The following is a 22,482-nucleotide window of genomic DNA, read 5'->3' as shown; positions in this document are numbered from 1 at the left end:
TCTAGTTTCATTCTTTTACAAGTGGTTGACCAGATTTCCCAGCACCACTTGTTAAAGAGATTGTCTTTAATCCATTGTATATTCTTGCCTCCTTTGTCAAAGATAAGGTGTCCATAGGTGTGTGGATTTATCTCTGGGCTTTCTATTTTGTTCCATTGATCTATATTTCTGTCTTTGTGCCAGTACCATACTGTCTTGAATACTGTGGCTTTGTAGTAGAGCCTGAAGTCAGGCAGGTTGCTTCCTCCAGTTCCATTCTTCTTTCTCAAGATTGCTTTGGCTATTTGAGGTATTTTTGTATTTCCATACAAATTGTGAAATTATTTGTTCTAGCTCTGTGAAGAATACCGTTGGTAGCTTGATAGGGATTGCATTGAATCTATAAATTGCTTTGGGTAGTATACTCATTTTCACTATATTGATTCTTCCAATCCATGAACATGGTATATTTCTCCATCTATTAGTGTCCTCTTTGATTTCGTTCACCAGTATTTTCAAGGATCAGATGGGTTGTGCATGGAAGAGAACTATTCTGGTAGCAAAAGTATAGCCTTTGCTCTCAGGGACTGTGTCTAGTCTTGATTCCAGTTATACTTCTAACGTCAAACACAGAGTTTAACATAGCTTGCTGCTAAGTTGCTTCAGTCGTGTCCGACTCTGTGCGACCCCATAGACGGCAGCCCACCATGCTCCCCAGTCCCTGGGATTCTCCAGGCAAGAACACTGGAGTGGGTTGCCATTTCCTTCTCCAATGCATGAAAGGGAAAAATTAAAGTGAATTCACTCAGTCGTGTCCGACTCCTAGCGACCCCATGGACTGCAGCCCACCAGGCCCTTCCATCCATGGGCTTTTCCAGGCAAGAGTACTGGAGTGGGGTGCCATTGCCTTCTCTGTAGCATAGCTTAGTCTGATAAAAATTTCTTGAATACAAAAAATAATAATGTTGGTAATCAGTGTTCTCCATGTTCTCCCCTAACCCACCAACTTATTATTCCATTTTCAAAAATTCTGCTAAGTACCAAGCATCTTTAGTGCTCACTTATTTGAACTTACCTGTCCTAGAGTTCTCCCCATATTTCACAATTCAACTGGAGAATTCTTTCTAAGGGACATGAGTAGTAATGTTGCACACTGATCTTAAGATGACATCCTAACGTCTTACATAGCTTTAGGATCCAATATGGCCCAGTTCCTATCTCATACTTCCATCTCCTCTTTCACCACAAGCTTCTGCATGCTCTATTATCCTTTGCACTAAATAGACCCAGAAAGCTGACCCAGGCTTTCTATTAGTTAAGGTATATTTTAAGCTGCTGTAATAAAGAGACCCCGTAAAGAGATAGCTTAAACAAGATAAGCTCTCTCTCCTTTATATAGCTGGATAGAAGTGAGTAAGTCAGGTCTGGTGAATGACTCAGGTGTAGTCAACATGTGTTTTCATGTATGGGCCCTTCTTGTGTTTAGTGAGGTGGAAGGAGAAAAGAGGTCCAGACAAGAAGGGCATGTGTGCATTCCTTTCCAGAGTGGCAACCTTTACTTCTTTTTACATCCCCTTGGATGAAACTTTTTTATACGGCCACAGTCAATTACAGGGGGAGCCGGGAAGTAGAGTATGTAGCTGGGTAGACATGTCCATAGTCACAACATGGGAAATCTGTTAATAAAAGGTGAGGGGTGGATGTCAGGGTAAAATTTTCAGTCATTCCCAGAGGAAATTTTATAATTCCCCCCTTACATCACATTTTTCCTAAAAAGTTGTCAATTCATCTTGTTCCATTGTATCCTGCTACAGTTTGGAGTTTCTGAAGAAAGGAAATATGCTTCCTTCCTCTATCATTTTATCACTAATACTGATTATAGTTTCCACTCTACAATAGGTGCTCAATCCTAAGATCAAGGTACATCTTACAGAAATATGTGGTAAAGAGTATACATATGGAATAGCACAACTGTTCTCTGCTTTACCGTTTCTTTTCTCACATTTTTCTTGTCTGTATTGTTAACTAATCAGGGATCCTGTAGATAAAGGAAATAGCTGAAAATCCCTCATAGGAAATTTCTCTGTGAGAAATAGCAACAAGGCAAAATTTGATTATAGACACTCTGCCTAGCATAGTCTATGGGGTGACTACATAATGTATTAAATGAATTCTGTTGAAAAGGTCTACTTTCCTGAGTTAAAAAAAAAAAATGTTTTAGCTCTTTCAGAGAACTGAAAGATATTTTGGTATCTGAACCAAGACTTAAATAGCTGATAATGAGGGATTTTTTTTCCCTCCAAATTAGTCAATGGAAAGTTCTATAATAAATTGCCCAATGTCCATTAGTGTCATATGTTAGTAGAATATCTCCCTCAACTCATTCCTAGAGAAGGCAGTGGCACCCCACTCCAGTTACTCTTGCCTGGAAAATCCCATGGGCGGAGGAGCCTGGTAGGCTGCAGTTCATGGGGTCTCAAAGAGTCAGACACGACTGAGCAAGTTCACTTTCACTTTTCACTTTCATGAATTGGAGAAGGAAATGGCAACCCACTCCATTGTTCTTGCCTGGAGAATCCCAGGGATGGGGGAACCTGGTGGGCTGCTTCTAGGGGATTGCACAGAGTCAGACACAACTGAAGAGACTTAGCAGCAGCAGGAGCAGCAGCAGCAGCAACTCCAGCAGCAACTCATTCCTCACATCCACATATATCTCAAGCTTGGGTGATTTGAATCCAAGTTGAAGGAAGGGAAAGGGTTAAAGATGTCCCCAGAAAAACCCAGCACCTGAGGGGCAAATAGCTAAATGGCTATAAATGAGACCAGAAATAATCCGTCTTATCCCTTTTTGCCTTCTTAGCTCACTTTCCCTCATGGAAGGAGTGGTGCTTGTTAATAGGATTGACACTTCAGGGAATGTGTTTGATATTACAAACATTAAAATCAGAGTTCATAATTCCTCTTTCATTCTTCAGGTAGTGGTGTGGTAGTGTGTCTTACACATGGTCGAAGATGTTTTTAAATTAATTTTTTTAAAAGGATAGAACAGTCTTTTGGACTCTGTGGGAGGGGAGATGGTGGGATGATTTGGGATAATGGCATTGAGACATGTATAATATCATATATGAAACGAGTCGCCAGTCCAGGTTCGATGCACGATACTGGATGCTTGGGGCTGGTGCACTGGGATGACCCAGAGGGATGGTATGGGGAGGGAGGTGGGAGGAGGGTTCAGGATGGGGAACACATGTATACCTGTGGCAGATTCATTTTGATATATGGCAAAACCAATACAATATTATAAAGTTAAATAAAATAAAAATTAAAAAAAAAGGTTCTGAAATTCAGGACCCAATAAATTAATCCAAGTTTAAATCTCAAGTCTTGAATTTGATTTCAGAAGTCTGACTCATTGTTTATCTGTGTATGCTGCTAACTTGAGCAACAACAGAGATTCTAAGTAAAGCACTATTTTAAATAATTTTCCTTCACTCAGAACCTAGTGAGTATTCAGTGAGCATCTACTGTAGATCTGTCTGTGGAATGTACATAGTCTAGGACAGTGCAACTCAAATCTTCAGTAAAGCTCTATTTTTTATTTTTTAGTAATTTAATCCATTGCAGACTACTGTTCCCTGTGAAATAGAAGTAAAGTACTATAGGTAGCTTCTGTCTGCCCTCTGATTAATAAGGATAAGAGCCTTATGGAAGCTTCCTGATGGAAGACTGACTGTGGGGGAAACCAGGTCTTGTTCCAATGGGCTATGATGGAGAAAAGCTATGACCAACCTAGATAGCATATTAAAAACAGAGACATTACTTTGCCAACAAAGGCCTGTCTAGTCAAAGCTATGGTTTTTCCAGTAGTCTTGTATGGATGTGAGAGTTGGACCATAAAGAAAACTGAGTTCCAAAGAACTGGTGCTTTTGAACTGTGGTGTTGGAGAAGACTCTTGAGAGTTCCTTAGACTTCAAGGAGATCCAACCAGTCAATCCTAAAGGAAATCAGTACTGAATATTCATTGAAAGGACTGATGCTGAAGCTGAAACTCCCAATAGTTTGGCGACCTGATGCAAAGAACTGACTCATTGGAAAAGACCCTGATGCTGGGAAAGATTGAAGGCAGGAGGAGAAGGGGACGACAGAGGATGAGATGGTTGGATGGCATCACCAACTTGATGGATATGAGTTTGAACAGGCTCCAGGAGTTGGTAATAGATAGAGAAGCCTGGCGTGCTGCAGTCCATGGGTCACAAAGAGTCAGACACGACTGAGTGATTGAACTGAACTGAAGTAGCTTCTGAAAGCTCTTTCGAATTTTGAAGCCCTCTCACTGTGGATCTCAGTAGCAAGCAGTCCACAGACAGACTACACTTTGAAAGCACTGATCTTGGAAACAAAGAAATTGTATTTCTCCTCTCCAGTTGCTGACAACTTGGTGAGAGACAGCCATAATTAATTCATAACTAAGAGAGACAATAATTTCAGTAAGTGGCTTATAACCCTTGACCTGAGCATGAAAGAGTGTTTCAAGATAGAGGCTTGTTAAGCTAGATGTGATTAATGGTAGTAGCTAATAATTCTTAATTGCTTATGGTATGCTAGGGACTAGATTAAGCTCTCTTTACATGTATTGGGTCATTTAATTCTCAGCAATGCACGAGGAGGTGGCAGCTACTGGTAGCCCAGTGTTGTACAGGAGAAATAGACATTTCTCTGCCTCTGTCACTCATTGTCCCTCTCTGTTTCCATCTCTGTTCTCTCTCTCTGCCTCATCCCACCTTCAGTGTGTGCATACCCACACACACATGCACAGTAGATCTTGGATTTACACTCAGGTCAGTCTGACTCAAACAGCTGTCCGTGGACTTAACCTCTTTGCTATAATGCTTTGTTTAAAGAATTGAGTTTTGAAAAGGGAAGATGTTACTGAGACTCAGCAAACAGAATCAACCAAGGTATAAATCAGTGAGTGAGTGGGCTTGCTGTATATCAACCAGTGTTCTAGAGTGGAAGGCCCTGAAGATCTCAGTTGGAGATGATCCTAAAGAAGTAAGAGATGCTCAGAAAGAAGAGAGAAGTCATTGGACCTGCCAGAGGCGGGGAGGTGTGGGGCGATGTCTGAGTCTGAAGGAGGAGATACCCACTCAGAGACTGTGTTGCTGTAGGTGGGGGGTCTCACCTAATGCCGTAGAGGCTTTAGCCATCGGCAGGTCTGATGGGCAGAAGCGCAGGCGCTGTAGGAGCGAGGTGCTGCTGCTGAGGAGAGTGAGGGATAACTAAGGAAAAAAGCATATTGGGGGGCAGAAGATAGGATTCACATTAGAATTTGTTGGGTTTCAAATATTAGCAAGGCAGTAATGTAAAGATGTATGTATATGTGGAATTTCTCAAGCCCCTAAAGCATTTCAGACACTCCTGGTGCTGGAAATATTCACCTTGTATCCTCAGGCTGTTCACATGCTGTTGACATTGAACATATGTTGAGAAATCCAGGTATGGAGTCAGGAGTGAAGTCTTATCTTTAAGGCTCATGGTCTTAGAACCAGAATTGTAGGAAGCAGTCTGCATGCATCAGACCCCAGCCTATCTTTGAGGCTGTAACTGTACTGGACACCCTCGTGCCCTTCATTGTAGGCTCTGCTCCCAGTTTACAGGCTGTAATATTTCCACAATTAATCATCCTTGTACCCTGTATCAGAACGAATCAGGATGAGAGCTCCCCAGGAGGAGCAGGTCTTTCTGAATTCAGCACTTTGATACAAAACAGGTAACTATTGATACTTGGAATCTTCAGCATGCCCTGTCTTCCCACAGCAGTTTTGATGTACATCAAATTATACCTACGATGCATGTGAGAGGAGTGTGTTAAGAGTGGGGGATAGGAAAGAAAAGAAGAGAGCAGAAAGCACCCCCCGCCCTTTTTTTAATTTTCAAGGAAACATGTCCTTGGCAGTGGAGGACAGTTGCAAGATACTTTCTCCTTCTATTTAATGTATTTTCCTTGAAAAAAGAAAAGCCTTATATAATGTACCACTAAGCCAACATAATTCAAATTGCCATTTGGAAAGCATAATTAGATCAGCATATTTGAAATCTTCCTGGAATTTGAAGTTATGATCCAGCCATATAAGAAATCTGAAGGCACTCAAACTGTTTCATTTTCTCTCAAGGACACTTTGAATAGTCTCATAGTTCAAAAGAAAGCTCCCACTATCTGCTTAATACCTTAATTATTTGTGATACCTTATCTTGGTTACCACTGATACCTTGCTTTCTAAATCCTGTTTGCCAAGTTTTTCTTTCAATATCACAAGTAGCTTTTATTCTTGGTACCCAGAAAATGGGTCATTAATTTTCTTTCCAAGACTGCCTGATTTGGTTAGCTTGAGTTTGTTTGTGATATTATCTCAAATGATGTTCATTTGGCCAGTTTTATTTTATTCTATACACATGGGTATATTAATATGAAGAAATCAGATTAGGTGAACACTTAGACTAAGCTTTAATCCCCCATATAGTGTCTGTTAGGTAGACCTTCTTTATCCATCTTCTTTAGTTAATCTCCAGTTTCCCTTAAAAAGCATTAATAAACATAGCACCAAGAAGTGGGAACTTTATAAGAAAATCCCAGAACATCTTTGCCTAAACTCCTATCTCTCATTCATACTCTGCTTTCCCTTATTTTACTGTGGAGCTCATATCCACAGAAATGGGGGTCTCTGCTGCTGACAGAGACAGAAAATGAAATGGCACCCAATGCCCCTTGGATCTGGTTTTTGACATCAGAAGTCTGCTTTGAATCTTCTCCTTTAACAATATTAAATGAGGCATGCATCTTTAGAATGTCATACTCCAGAGGAGCCCCACTATTTATTAATAATAGAACTTTCTGCCAGGATGAAGTGTCTTCTCTCTCTGCTGTGCCATTTGGTCTCCACTTGTCATGTGTGGCTACAGAGCACCTGAAATGCTGCTTATAAGAGTGAGGGGCTGCATTTTTCAATTTTATTTATTTTAGGCCATTTAAATTGAAATAGCCACATGTGCCCAGTGGCTGTCATGCTAGGGAAGTGCACTTCGAAGAGTAGTTATCTTGTGGCATGCTCTACAGGAGAAGCAGCGTGGTAGATTGGAGTCCAGCCTTTTCTTGTTATTATCTCTGGGGTTTTAGGCATGTTACATGTGTTTCTGAACCTCAAATTCCTTTCTGGAAAGAGTCCATGTAAAAACACTTCCTTGCATGAGATAAGTCACTCACAACATGGGTATAACACATGGAGATCCAGCACGTGAAGGCACTCTGGAAATAGTTATTTACAAATAGAAAAAGGAGAGCATGAGATAGAGGACCTGAATTCAACCTCAGCATCTATATTTGAGATAGTAATTAATAACTAAAATTTTCAGAGGTTGTCGTCTCTTATTTAATTCAGTGAGTTGATAATTCCTGGCCTGCCTATTTGAGAGGATCTCTAGGTCCTGAAATTGTTGCCGCCTGTCTTCACTGAGTCTGAAGTCCCTCCTTTCATCCACCCCTGTCTCCTCTCTTTTGTGGAGGACACAGCAGCCTCCTCCCCAGCCTCCTTGCCTCCACTCTCCTCAGATTTCAATTTTATACTGTGATGTGAGCTTTGAGATTTGACCTCTGTGCTGTCCCTCATCTAAAGATTCAAGTGTGTACCCTTCCAAATGGCAACAGAAGACAAACCAGGAACTGGCTCTCATGTAAACATCCAATCTTTATTTCCTTCCCCAAAGGGAATCTTGGGCTTCCTGACCTCCTTTCATGCTCCTATCACACACCACATGTCCTGCTGTTTCTCACCCCTGGTTTTGCTGTCCCTGTGTCTGCAAAGTCCTCCTTCTCTCCACCACCATCAGCACCCCTCACTTTTGATTGACTTCTCATGCACTAATTTAGCACTCAACTCAAGCAAGCAACCTGCCCAAAACCCTGTGACCCCATCTTCCCTAACCCTCACCCCCAAACCAGGCGGCATCCTCATTTTCTTCCAGATGAAGGACTCTTTGACTGAACGTACACCATCGTTCTCTCTCTTTCTTCCCTGTGAGACCAAAATCTTCCTGAAAGAAAATCTCAATGCTCACTGGCCTTTGTAACCTAAATATGTGTTATTCTAGCTCAGAAAGGTTTATTGAGGAGATGAGATTGTCCCAGGGATGCCATGGAATAATGCAGGTAGAGGCATTTTCAAAATGGCAAAGCATGCCAAAGATAAAAGGTGGGACTGTTTTAATTAAACGGGCCCGCTGACTTGGTGTCTGTCTCCTGCTGACCAGCTTTATCACAAGTCAAGAGCTCACCCCTCATGGTTCCAGCTGTCTGAATGTTTCTCACCAGGTGGGCCAGACAACTCCATTTCAAACAGAATGTTTCCTCTGCCCTCTGCTTCTCACTTGCTAGCTCATGGCCCATTGCCGCAAGTACTCTTGTTTACTGTCCACTCATAAATGCTGGAATCCTCAAACCAGGCTGTGTCCCTAATACATGCCAGGTATATATTTCTTCCTCCTGTACAAAACAGCCTTCAGGTTCAAAAGGAGGACATAATAAAGTATTTCCAAAAAGCTAGGATTCCCTGGTAGTGTGAGTTGAAATGATTGCTTACTGGAAAATAGTCTTCCTGAGAATATGTGTAATAGATAGACCTTCAGCCGCCTTTGAGTCCAGGTTAGGCAGCTTCAGAACCCCTCTTGACTAGAGACTGGTAGTGTATGACTCTCAGGACAAACCTCACCCGTTTCTTTGTACGCCTGTATGCGTGGTGAAGCTTTTTGGAACATAGCCATGTCCATTTGTTTATGGATCATCTCTGCTTGCTTTCACACCACAGAGGTTTACTTAAATAGTTGAGCTAACAGCTAGTTGAGCTTAACAAACTATATGACCTGCAAGGCCTGAAATGTTTACTGTGCAGCTCTTCACAGAAAAAAAAAAAAAAAGACCTGACTTCTGTTCTAAAGCAGGTTATTTTTGTAAGCTTATTTTTTTCAGTTTTATTGAGATATAACTGACATTCAGATAAGTATGTATAAGATATGCAACATAATGATTTGACTTGTGTACATTGTGAATTGATCACCACAATAAGATTAGTTGGCATACTTCATCTCATACAGAAACAAAAGAAGAAAAAAAGAGAAAGAAAAAAAAAAAGATTCCCTGTAATGAAAACTTCTGGGATTTACTATCATAACTTCATATATACCATACAACAGTGTTAACTATAGTGATCATGTACATCTCTAATACTTACTCATTGTATAACTGAAGTTTTGTAGATTTTGACCACCTTAATCCAATTATCCCTCCCTAAACTCCCATCCCCCCCCATCAAATCCCTAACCACAAATCTGATCTCTTTGAGTTCCTTTGTTTTTAGATTCCACAGGTAAATGAGATCATATGGCATCTGCAGTTCTCTGTCTTACTTATTGCTTAACATAATGCTCTCAAGGCCCATTTACATTGTCACAAATACAAGGACTTCCTTCTTCTTCTTTTTTTTTTAAATGGCTGAATAATAGTCATGTGTATATGTACATATCACAATTGTCATCCATTTATCTTAAGTGTTTCCATGTCTTGGCTATTGTTAATAAAGCTGCTGTGAACATGGGGTTGCAGATTTCTTCATAGTAGTGTATTTGCTTCCTTTGGATATATTCTCAGAAGGGAACTACTGTATCATAGACTTTATTTTCTTGGGGTCCAAAATCACTGCAGATGGTGACTGCAGCCATGGAATTAAAATTGCTTGCTCCTTCGAAGAAAAACTATGACCAACCTAGACAGCATATTAAAAAGCAGAGACATTACTTTGCCGACAAAGGTCTGTCTAGTCAAAGCTATGGTTTTGCCAGTAGTCATATATGGATGTGAGAGTTGGACCATAAAGAAGGCTGAGCACTGAAAAATTGATGTTCTTGAACTGTGGTATTGGAGAAGACTCTTGAGAGTCCCTTGGACTGCAAGGAGATCCAACTAGTCCATCCTAAAGGAAATCAGTCCTGAATATACTTTGGAAGGACTGATGCTGAAGCTGAAGCTCCAATATTTTGGCCACCTGATGTGAAGAACTGACTCACTGGAAAAGACCCTGATGCTTGGAAAGATTGAATGTGGGAGGAGAAAGGGACGACAGAAGATGAGATGGTTAGATGACATCACGGACTCAATGGACATGAGTTTGAGCAAGCTCCAAGAGTTGGTGATGGACAGAGAAGCCTGGCGTGCTGCAGTCCATGGGGTCCCAAAGAGTGGGACACGACTGAGAGACTGAACTGAACCGAACTGATGGTGGTGTATTTTTAATGTTTTGAGGAATCTCCATACTGTTCTTTCTAGTGGCTGTATCACCTCAAAGAACTACTAGCACTGCATAAGAGTTCCCTTATCGCTACATATTTTCCAGCATCTCTTATCTCTTGTCTTTCTGATGATAGGTATTCTATAATAATAGGAATGAAGTGATATCTCATTGTGGTTTTACTTTGCATTTACCTTATGATTAGTGATGTTAAGCATCTCGTTCCTTGGATAAATATCTATTTAGTTTCTTTGCTCATTTTTAACTGGTTTGTTTTTTACTATTCATTCATGAGTTCTTTATATATTTTAGATATTGACCTTTTATTGAATATATGATTTGCAATTATATCTTCCCATTTCATAGGTTGTCTTTTTGTCATTTTGTTTATCATTTATTTTCCATGTAGAAGTTTTTTAGTTTGATGTAGTCTGTCTTAATTATTTTCTATTTTATTTGCTTGTGCTCTAGGTGTCATATCCAGAAAATAATTATCAAAGATCCATGTCAAGGAGATGTTTTTTCTATATTGTCTTTCTAGTAATGTTATGGTTTCTGGTCTCACATTTAAGTCTTTAATCTATTTCAAGTTAATTTTTATAAGTGATGTGAAATGGGGGTCTAGTTTCATTCTTTTACTTGTGAGAATCCATTTTTCCTGGTATTATTTGTTAAAGATGCTATCTTTTCTCCATTATATATTCTTGACTCCCCTTGTCATATATTAATATTGCATGGATTTATTTCAAGGATCTTGATAATGTCTCATTGATCTCTATGAGTTTGTTTTTATGCTGGTACCATACTGTTTTAATTATGTGTTTGCGCTCAGTCACTTCAGTCATGTCTGACTCTTTCTGACCTTTGGAGTGTATCCCGCCAGGCCCTTCTGTCCATGGAATTCTCCAGGGAAGAATACTGGAGTGGGTTGCTTTGCCTTCTCCAGGGGATCTTCCTGACTGAGGGATCAAACTAGAGTCTCCTGCGTCACAGGCAGGTTTTTTTTTTACCGTCTGAGCTGTAACCAGGAACTACCTGTAGAGGTCTTTTACTTCTGTGGTTAAATTTATTCCTGAGTATTTTATTGTTTTTGATGCCACTGCAAATTGAGTCATTTTCTTTATTTCCTTTTCAGATAATTCATGGTTAATGTATAGACGCTGAAGCAGTAGTTCTTAACCTCAGAAATACTGCCATTTGGGGCAAGATAGTTTTTTGATGTGGAGGTGGTCTTGTTCAGTGTGGGATGGATGTTTGGTAGCATCCCTGGCTTCTAACTCACTAAATGGGCAACCGCACCCCATGTGTGACAGCTAAAAGTGTCTCCTTTGCTTGTGTGCTCAGTCATGTGGAATCTGTGGGATCCCATGGACTGCAGCTCACCAGGTTCCTCTGTCTGTGGGCTTTTTCAGGCAAGAATACTGAAGTGGGAATGGCAATACTGAAGTGGGTTGCCATTTCCTTCTCTGATTGGTTGGTTTAGTCACTAAGTCTTATCCGACTCCTGTGACCCCATGGACTGTAGTCTGCCAGGCTCCTCTGCCCATGGGATTCTCCAGGCAAGAGTACTGGAGTGGGCTGCCATTTCCTTCTCCAGTTTCCTTCTCTAGTTTTTGCCAAATGCCTCCTGGTAGGACAAATGCCTCCGAGTTGAGAAACACTGCTCTAGAATAAATTAACCCAAATATATTTTAGCAGAAAGGGCAAATCATCCATTTAAAAATGTAAACAAGTCAGGTATATCACATTCTTTCTTTCCTTTGGCAAATTCATTATGCAGATCCTATTGACCTAGGGCAATATCTTCCTATTTGCCTGGTCGGGAGAGGAAAAACTCAGATTTTTCTAATCTGGTCCCTATTACTGTCCTTCAAGCAGAAGTTCAAGATAAGTAGTCTGCGTGCACTGGCAGCCTGGCCACAGGGTGTGGAGCACAGCCTGTGACACCTACAAAAACTGAGTTTGAGCCTGAGGCTTTACAACATACCGACTGTCTAAATTGGGGCAGTTTACTTTGTTTCTCTGAACCTGAATTTCCTCATCTGTAAAATGTTACTAGAATTACATGAGATCAAGTTTTTATAAAGCACTTTGTGATCCCAGGTGGCCTTGGCCTGCAACAGCTTAAAGTGGGGCTTGAGTTTCCATCCAGGAGGTGAGGTCATGTCATGGCGGTGAAAGCACCAGATTCCAGCCACTAGACCGGTGCTCAGTGACAACGGCCCTGGTGCTTTGCCTTTGCAGAAAAGAATTTCCACAAAGATGGAACATGGTGAAACAAGTAAAGTGTTATTAAGAGGAGAAAGAGTATGCTATGTATGGATAGACACACACGGGCAGACTCAGAGTTGCTGAGTCACTCCCTCGCAGCAGTTTGACTTGCTTTTATGGGGCATTTCCTCTGTGTATCCTTTGGCCAGTTATTTTGATTTGCCTGGTCCACAGTCCATATTTGGTATACCTCAGGATCCTCCCGTGTGTGTGCCCGCAGCTCTTAGCCAAGATGGATTCTAATGCAAAGGCATGTGGGTAAAGCATCCTTTGACATTGCTACCCCTTTGACCTCCAAGGAGCTTTTCTGTGCATGTATGGTCGGTAGGTCTTATGACCTTGAGAATGAGAAATATGTGGTCTGGGCAAGGCCCAGCCTCTTCTCTTAACCATCCTGCTGTTCTTGGAGTTTCAGTCCAAACGGAATGGATCTCCAATCAGTTTACCCTGAGGAGGTCCATCTACCTCCTGCCTCATTAAGACAATGATGATAGCAGTGATAAGAAGGGTGGGAGTGGTGTGGGGAAGAAGGAACAGGCAGGGAGAAGAAGGAGGGAAGGCGAGCCAGAAGAAACTAGTCCTTTCATGCACCACCTGGAGCCACAGAAATAAACATTAAAACTGTAATGTGTTAGGATTGAAAACCATTAAAGGAGCTTCAGATGTTGGAATCCCTGCCATGCCTGTGTGTTTCTGTCCCTTGCAAGTTGTGAACTAGGTCTTTTGATGCAAGACATGGTCCAATTATTCTAGCAGCTACTCTAAAAGACCAAATAGAAATACTTACATAACAAGAAATTATATAAGGAGAGTTAAAAATACTGAACACTGGTTGTGCTCATGGAATACAGAAATCTTGCCTTTAGAGTCTCAAAGACATCAGAAGTTTCCACTTAGTTAACTAAATAATACAGTCTTTTATTTGCTGAAAAATCTCTGATCTTTAGTTCGGCATCTCCCAGTTGGCCCTTTCTGGCTCTCTGCATCCTTAGCTGTGTGGGATTCAGTGTTTCCATAGAGGCTGATACAGAGTCTTCCTCATCTGTTTCCTCAGTGCAACCTCACACACTGTTGCCTCCCCTTCTGTCATCTCCCTGGGTCTCCAGCTCTCTAAGGCTTCTTCTCCCCTTATTTTTTGCCCACTGAGAGAAAGCAGTGCAAACTTAGCTTGCACCTAACTTTGGTTCCACACCAGCTGTAAATGAGGTTTCAAAACTAGTGAAAGAAACTTGAGCAACAAGCAGGGAAAGCTGGCATGGCTTGAAATGTGAGAGTTCATATTCACAGATAAAAAGATGAATGTGGGTTGCCCTTTGAGAAAAATATGGTATTGTTCAGAGGTGTGTTAGATGTGTCCCACATGAATGCAGGCAGTGCTTTGAATGATCTACTTTGGACACAGTCTTAACATCCTGCTGTGGAAGCTCTGTGCTCTTGAGGCTAGGAGGTCAGTAACAAGAGGAAAAGAGAGAATTTGTACCATGCATATTATATTCTGTTCAGAACATGTTATATTCTATTCAGAAGATATTCTGTATCACATAGGCATCGACTAGAGTTGAAATATTGATGGATGAATACCCTGATGGAGAATGAATTAGTATACCATCAGGTTGATGCCCTGCACATTTATTCTCTCTTGATGTCTCTATTCCTTTTTCTCTGGCTTACGATTCATCCCACATGGATAGTATAAACATCTACTTGGTAAGATGTTGTACCAAGATAAGTACAAAGGACCCCTGGCCCCTTCTAGCCTATTCAGGTGGTAACATTCAGTCTTTTGAGTTCTGCTCAGTTGTGACCATGCTAATTCAACTTGAAGATAGTGGAGGGGAATGCAACTAAATATGTGTGCCCCCCACACTGATCTAGCCCATGAAGATTCAATCCCAGGGGTCAGAATTTCCCTACATCCCATCGGAACTGCTCAGCCAGGTAGGTTTCTGCTCCTTCTGTTCTGTTCCTCTTCGCAGTGTATAACCTTTGGGAAACTGGTATTTTTCCATTGTAACATTGAAAATTTCTGTGAAAAGAGATGTGTTAAGGTGAAGAATATGAAAGGAAGGCTGTGTGTTTTGAGGTCATAAGATAAGGTGTTCAAAAATGGCACATTATAATTGAGGAGGGATAAGGTGACAGAAAAACTCAGATTTGGAAGCGGGATTCATTTTCCTCTTGCAGCTCTGGCCAGTGGAAATGCAGAGCCAATTTCACTTGCCTCTCATACGTTTTTGTATTTCATCTGTCTCCTTCCCTGGTTTCATTCTATTATTTAGTGTATTTCTTTTTAATGCTCAACCTCATTACTCTTAAAATACTATATATTTTAAAATTTATATATGTGTTTTGTTGTTTCATCTGCAGTATCTGTGGCCCTGGGATCAAGTAGACCTGGATAGGAATCCAGGCTTTCCTACTCAAAAGCTATGCAAATTTGGACAGACTCACTCCTAATTCATTCCTTCTTTTACCTATTCATTAATTTATTTTGCCAATATTTATTGAGTGATAGCTAAGTCCTGCTGCTAAGTCGCTTCAGTCCTGTCCGACTCTCTGTGACCCCAGAGATGGCAGCCCACCAGGCTTCCCCATCCCTGGGATTCTCCAGGCAAAAACACTGGAGTGGGTTGCCAGTTCCTTCTCCAATGCATGAAAGTGAAAAGTGAAAGTGAAGTCGCTCGGTCCTACATAGTGTATAAACATTGGAGTTTCAGTAGTGAACAAAATTAGCTAAGGTCTCTGTTCTTGGAGATTATAGTCCATTGGGGAGGCAAGCATAAATTTATCATACAAAGAGGTGTAAGTATAAACTGAGACAAAATCTCTAGATAGAAGAAAAACAAATGGTAAATAAGTTGGTTCTGTGAAAGTATTTCCAAAGAACCTGACCATACTTAATTACTTGAATCACCTGATTTCATTAGGCCTCAGTGTACTCATCCATAAGGTGGAACCAGTAAGAGCGACTAGAGTGTGTGTTTGTTGTGAGGATCAATGTGATACTGTGGAGAAAGTGTTTAGCATAATGCCTGGAAGAGTAGGATCTTATTAACATAAATGTTCAGTACTACTGTGATTTTTATTGTATTCTATTCATATTGAAATAATAGAACAATTTCAGAGTTAGAGGAACATTTGACATGATACAGTTGAGAATAAGTGGACCTCAGAAGAGACCACTGTGATCAGATACCATAGAGCTTTGTGTATGTCCATTTATTTCTAGGATGATGATCCATAGGTTACATCAATTTTTTTAATCTACAACTCAAAATAAGAATCATTGACCATCAAGTCCTTAGATAAGAAAACCAAGACACATTTTTCAATAGTGTTTTGTGAAATGTTCCCTAATTATCCTTCATCTCTCTCTCTTTTTTTAAAGTACTGCCCCCCACCGCCACTCCCCACAACCGGGTTACTCACAGTTTCTTTTATTGTTTAAAATGGGATATTTATTGAGATTTCTACCTTGTCCTTATGATATGAATGAAAGTTGTTAATTTCGACTTGTTCATATTTACCAAGCACTGTTGTGAACTTTTATTACCTCTAGATCACCGTGGATTTCAGTGTATGAAGGTATTTTGGATGCAAAGTATGATGAGTTTGTATCTTTCTTTCTAATCTGTCTGTCTCTGGTTTCCTTTTCTTCTTTCCTTGTGGTAGAGAAGCTACTGGTTGTGGTGCAGAGGAGGGCAATGGTGCTGTGTCCGTTGGCCTTACTCTTGAACTTTCCTTATCCCTCATCCAACCTTCAGAATTTATTACAAGCAACAAAACCTGTTTTGGGATCCTTAAGAAGAATGTAAACGCTATGAGGCAAAAATGTTCATCTGTCTCATTCCCTAATATTTGCATTCACTGTGAATAATAAGTGTCACAGAGAAGACCCTCAAAAGTTTCTTTTTTTTATTACAATCTTATTTTTATTATTTTTTAATATAAATTTATTTTAATTGGAGGCTAATTGCTTTACAATATTGTATTGGTTTTGCCATACATCAAAAGTTTCTTGAATAAAAAAGGGGAACCAAAAGCAAGAGCAGAATAGCAAAGAACAAATTGGTCTAAGAATGGATATTTGTCCATATTTCTTTAGTTCTTCAGTTTTGTTGTTGCTGTGTTAGTCGCTCAGTCCTGCCCGACTCTTTGCGACCCCATGAACTGCAGCCTACCAGGCTCCTCTGTCCATGGGATTCTCCAAGCAAGAATACTGGAGTGGGTTGCCATTCCCTTTTCCAGGGGATCTTCCCAACCCAGGGACTGCAACGGGTCTCCTGCATTGCAGGCAGATTCTTCACCGTCTGAGCCACCATGGCTTCTTTATTTTAGAAGCGGGCAGCTTAAAATAACATTAGATGAAGGTTGGGAAGACTTCCCTCTCAGTTATGTGAAGGAATCAGACTTGGAAGACAGTTAAGAATCTGTATTTCTGTATTCTTTTTTTCCATCTGCTTCTTTGGTTGGTTTGCAGAACTGTGGTAGTGAAGAGGACATAGGAAAAATAGGAATGACAGGATGATGGTGTGGGGTGGAGTCGAAACTATAAACTTTAGGATCCAAATAGGGAAAAGTGAAAAATGAGCGTTAAAGCCACTTCCATGTTATTAAAAAGTAACACCTTGTGTATATAACCATACAAAAAAATGATACAAATTCACTTACTGCTTATATACTTTCTTTCCTACTGAATTATTGTAGAGTAGTATTTACCTGTGAAATAAAACGTTTCAAAATCCAACAAAGTTTTCTCTTTAGTACACAGATTTTTTTTTAATTTTATTTTATTTTAAAATTGTATTAGTTTTGCCAAATATCAAAATGAATCCGCCACAGGTATACACGTGCTCCCCATCCTGAACCCTCCTCCCTCCTCCCTCCTCATACCCTCCCTCTGGGTCGTCCCAGTGCACCAGCCCCAAGCATCCAGTATTGTGCATCGAACCTGGACTGGCATCTCGTTTCATACATGATATTTTAGATGTTTCAATGCCATTCTCCCAAATCTTCCCACCCTCTCCCTCTCCCACAGAGTCCATAAGACTGTTCTATATATCAGTGTCTCTCCATCAAGAAGCAGTTCAATGTGAAATGTCACAGATTTCCCCAGAGACTATTTAATGGATCTTTAGGCTTTCTTCACTACATTGGAAGGCAAAGATATTCAAACAAAAACAGATCTGCATTTAAGTCATCCAAAATTAGCCCAATGAAATAGACATAAGTAGACCCATACCACAGTGGGAATAGAGAAGTCTACCTCAAGATTTATTTTAATTAACCTTAATGTTTACCTTTTTAAGTGGAACTATAATTTCCCTAGCCTCTCTTTAGCTTTGTGGAGTTTCTTTTTTATACCTAGACATATAAAGACTTTTCACTAGGAATAAGTTAACTACCTAGACCTTACTGTAAGTATAAAAATGAACTTCTATGACATTACAGACCAAAAAATAATAATGCATTTATATTCATTTGAGGAATATAATGAAATAAATATATGAATGGGGAAAGAACTATGGAGTTTTAGAATATTTTATTTTCCCTCTACCAGTGCTGTTCAGTAAAAATATAATACAAGCATATATATAATTTTATAGCATTAAGAAAAGTAAAAACTAAATTATCTCTAATAATGCATTTTATTTAACCCATATATATCAAAATAGGATCATCTTAACATATTATCAAACTAAGTCTTCAGAATCTTGAATGTATTTTCTATTTACAGCACACCTAAGCTCCTCTTGCCATATTATTATTGCTCAACCACCAATAGCCACAGTTGTTGGGTGGCTACCTAGATGGATGGTGCAGGTGTTTGCACAGCCAGCAAACAGCTAAAGTCTCACTGCCTTTTGGAATATAAGGGATCGTTTAGGAGGGTATCACCTTTGCCTGATCAAAGCTTTTCATTGCCCTTCCCTTAGGACTTCTCTGGTGGCTCAGACGGTAAAGTGTCTATCTACAATGTGGGTGGGTTCAATTCCTGGGCTGGGAAGATCCCCTGGAGAAGGAAATGGCGATCCACTCCAGTACTATTGCCTGGAAAATCCCATGGACAGAGGAGCCTGGCAGGCTACAGTCCATGGGGTCGCAAAGAGTTGGACATGACTGAGCGACTTCACTTTCCTTCTTTTTTTTTCCAGTAAGCATCAGAAAGGAACTTACTACAGAAATCAAATATCTTACAAATATATTTTAATAATGCATTCTACTAATAATTACTTTAAAAGACAATGTTTAACCTTCCTTTGTAAACTTCCTTCAAATAGAAACTATTTCATCTGTAAAACCTCAAACTAATATTCAGTGCTCACATTTCCCCTCAGGAGTAAAGAAGGAGATTAAAGACACCTTTTAAAAATGCAAACAATACTCTAAAAATCCTGTATCAAAATAAGGAAAAATATATTTCTGGGAAATTAAACTGAGTTCCATTTGATCATATAGAATGTGACTTTATTTTAATATAATTTATGTTTTTTTGAAAGGAATGTATTAGATATATTGATTTTAAAATAAAAGAACTTATTTGTGGTCAAGATATATTGGCAAACCTGAGTTCATATAAAATACGTTCAGCTGTTATCATTAAAGTTTTTGAATCATTTTTCTATGTATATCTTTATATACAGAGGTGTCAAAAGAATAGGTTTAACTTGCATGATTTAGGTTGTATGTCTTGGCAATGGAAAATAGAAAATAATTTAAATAACAACTGTAATATACTTTTATGATTGTTCTTCCATGTGCACACAAATGCACTGTAAGACCTGAACAAAAATATCCATAGCATTCTTGTCACCAAAAGACAAAGATTGGAAGCAACTTAAATCATCTACCAGTGACAGAAAGGATAAAAACACTGTGATACATGCTTATCCTAGAAACTATATAATAAAAATAAATGAGCCATAATGGAATGCATCTATAGGAATGACTGTTCATATTGTAACAAAACACTGATCAAAAGATGCAAAATACTAAATTCATGCAGTATACTTCATTTATATCAAGTTCAAAATATTATCCTGCATTTCTACATTGTAACTGGTGTGTACTGTAGGCTAAAATGATAAAGAAAAACACAGAATGCAGTGGTGAGGGGACAGCTCCTGGGGGCGAGCAGCGTTATCCTCCTTGACCTGCTTGTTGGTTGCACAGATGCTTGGTTTATAAGTATTCATTCTACCATGCAATTAAGTTTTATGCAGTTTTCTTCATGTGCATTATACTATTAAAATGGCTTTTTGAGTATGCATATTTGTTCCACTGAATTTCATCCCATTCATTTCTGACTCTGTGTGTCTCCTAGCACACACTTAACTTTCTTCTACATTTCCAACTGCGGAAGAATACATTCAGTGTATGAACTCAGTCTTAACTCAGTCAGCTGTTGATGAGAACCATGAAAAGATCGAGACCAAGGAGAGGTCGCAGTAACATACCATTTAGCTACCTCTCCTCAGATGTAGTGGTAGTGGTAATACTCAGTATCAGTAATGATAATTAGAGCAATAATCAAATGGTAGATTTTCCTCAGCTTCGACACTACATATTTTACAGTACCATTTTATATAATGGAAAGTGTTGTTGTTTTAAATCCCAAGTCATTATTGCTTTCCTTACCTTAGAGCTAAACCCGGGCTTAGAAAAATTTAAACAACATTCCCAAGGTCACAGGGCTCTGAGGAAATAGAACCTGAATGTGAACCCAGATTTGCCTGATTGCAAAAGCTGTGTCCTTTCTACCCCTTTGCCTTAGTGCTCTGTTTTGAATCATTATTCAACAATAGTGTTTAGTTCAGTCATCTGTAAATCAACCTACTCACATCTCTCCACATGGTAGATTTACACAGCATTTTTTTTACTTTTTTTTTTTTTTTTAATTTCAGTATAGTTGAATTTCAGTGTTGTGTTAGCAAAGTGAATCAGTTACACACACACACACACACACACACACATATGCACACACATTGTTTTTCATATTCTTCTCCCTTAGGATTTAACACAGAGTATTGAGTATAGTTCCCTGGACTATATAGTAGAATGTTGTTTATCCGTCTTATGTAATAGTTTGCATCTACACAGCATTTCTTTTGTCTGTTTGTGGGATCTGTAAAAGATGGTAATGAAATCAACATGCCCAATGAGGACACATAAAATATTCTACATGTTTTTCCTGCATATCTTGCCTGGTCACTGAAAGAGAAAGTCCATGTACCTTGTTTTTGTCAAGATCCATTCAATTATTTTATTATGTTTACCTATCACTTGTTATTTAAGTGTAGAAATTGTCCAAAGAATGGCATCTTTTTTTTTCTACAATTCATTTTTCTTTATTCTATCCTTTTTAAGACAGGGGAAATATTTTCTTTTTTCTGTCTGAGATGGCAACTCTCGAATTCTTAGAGTTGTCATCAATTTCTGGAAGTCTTCCTTCAATCCTACCAGCATATTCATAGTATAATTGGTCTGGACCTAAATTTGAACTCATTAAAAGTGACAGGACACCCTCTTAGTCTGTCCTCAGCTGGTTGGAGATTTAGTTCCCATTATATGTATATATATATATATTTTTTTTTTCTACTCTAAGTATAATTTTCTTTAAATGAAAAAACAAAGTCAAAATAGACTTTGTACAGCCTCATTTACTTTTCTTTTATTTGAATCACATCATATTCACCAAATAGGGTCCACGTTTGTTCTTAAAATATATTTTAAATGACTTTTATTGCTTGTTTTTTTCTCTTCCACGTCAAGTACAGACTTTAATTCAGCATCTCTTCTTTTCATCATTTTTTCACCTAGTTAAAAAAAAAAAAGATTAAACCCAAAACATCATGTTTCCTCTTTATCTATGATTTTCATAGACCCTTTCCTATAAACTATAGGATATAAGTTCTTTGTAAACAAAGGGGAAATACAGAGTCACACAGGAATCTGTCATGTTAATCTTCCTTGAATGTGTCAGGCTTTACCCTCTTCCCATCCACATGTTCATTTTTTTATTTCAAAATTTAAACACTTTCTTTTCCTCTGATTATAAAATTTTTTTCTTATTAACAACTTAAAGAGCATGGAAAATGTGAATAAGGAATAACTCCCCTGCCCAAAAAAAAAGTATAAAGAGGAAACTGAAGCTCACCCTATTCAGGGAGGTTTACCATATTGAAATTTTAATTACCATCCTTCCATGCATCATAAAATTCGTATGTAACTTGAGAAACATGATGTCATACACTAGACACATTTTTTTACATTCATTTTTAAGCTGATTTAAAGAAACCTGTAATTCAGTGAAGCAAATACTGTACATCTATTAAAGACATTGTGTAGTTGTTTTGTTTTAATCAGCGGTTCTCATCCAACAGTGATTCTGCCCCCAGGAAACATCTGACAATGCCTGGAGACATCTGTTTGTCACTTTGTGGTGGAGAAGATGATGCTGGCATGTAATGGGCAGAAAGCCTGGGATGGTGCTCACCATCCTGCGATGCACGGGACAGCCCCCCCTAGTTAGATGGGACCTCAAATATGTGGCACATACCCAAGTTACAAATGACCTGAGTGATGGAAAAACTCCCTGCCTTATCGTTTTTGAGAAAGTTGAAGAAAATGAGAAGATTCTGTGTAAAAATGACTGTTGCGATCCCAAGCTTCCTACTGTCAGCCTCGACTGCGCATGCTCTTCGCCTAGTGTGGGCCACAAGTTCAACCCTGCAGGAACCAAGCGGCTGCAACGCCGAGCGGAGGAGGCAGGAACCCGAAGGCAAGCAGGAGCTGGGTGGGGACCATGGCCGGGACCACTGTCATGGCTGCGATCGCCGTCACCGAGGCAATGAAGTGCAAGATCCAGGTTCTGCAGCAGCAGGCCGATGATGCAGA

The 22,482-nt window shown here is 39.4% G+C and overlaps 1 protein-coding gene and 1 pseudogene across 2 annotated transcripts in view; both read left to right on the top strand.

Moving 5' to 3' along the window:
* Positions 1–22,482, top strand: part of GRM7 (glutamate receptor, metabotropic 7) — a 942,809-nt gene that overhangs the window by 535,361 nt on the left and 384,966 nt on the right. The gene's annotated exons all lie outside the window — the stretch shown is intronic.
* The window catches only part of LOC104979867, a 925-nt pseudogene continuing 676 nt past the window's right edge, over positions 22,234–22,482 (top strand).

Source organism: Bison bison, unplaced genomic scaffold (genome assembly GCF_000754665.1).
Source record: "Bison bison bison isolate TAMUID 2011002044 unplaced genomic scaffold, Bison_UMD1.0 scf7180017864492, whole genome shotgun sequence".
In the NCBI taxonomy this organism is placed as follows: domain Eukaryota; kingdom Metazoa; phylum Chordata; class Mammalia; order Artiodactyla; family Bovidae; genus Bison; species Bison bison.
The sequence above is the reverse complement of the archived record's forward strand: the minus strand, read 5'-3'. Positions and strand labels throughout refer to the sequence as shown.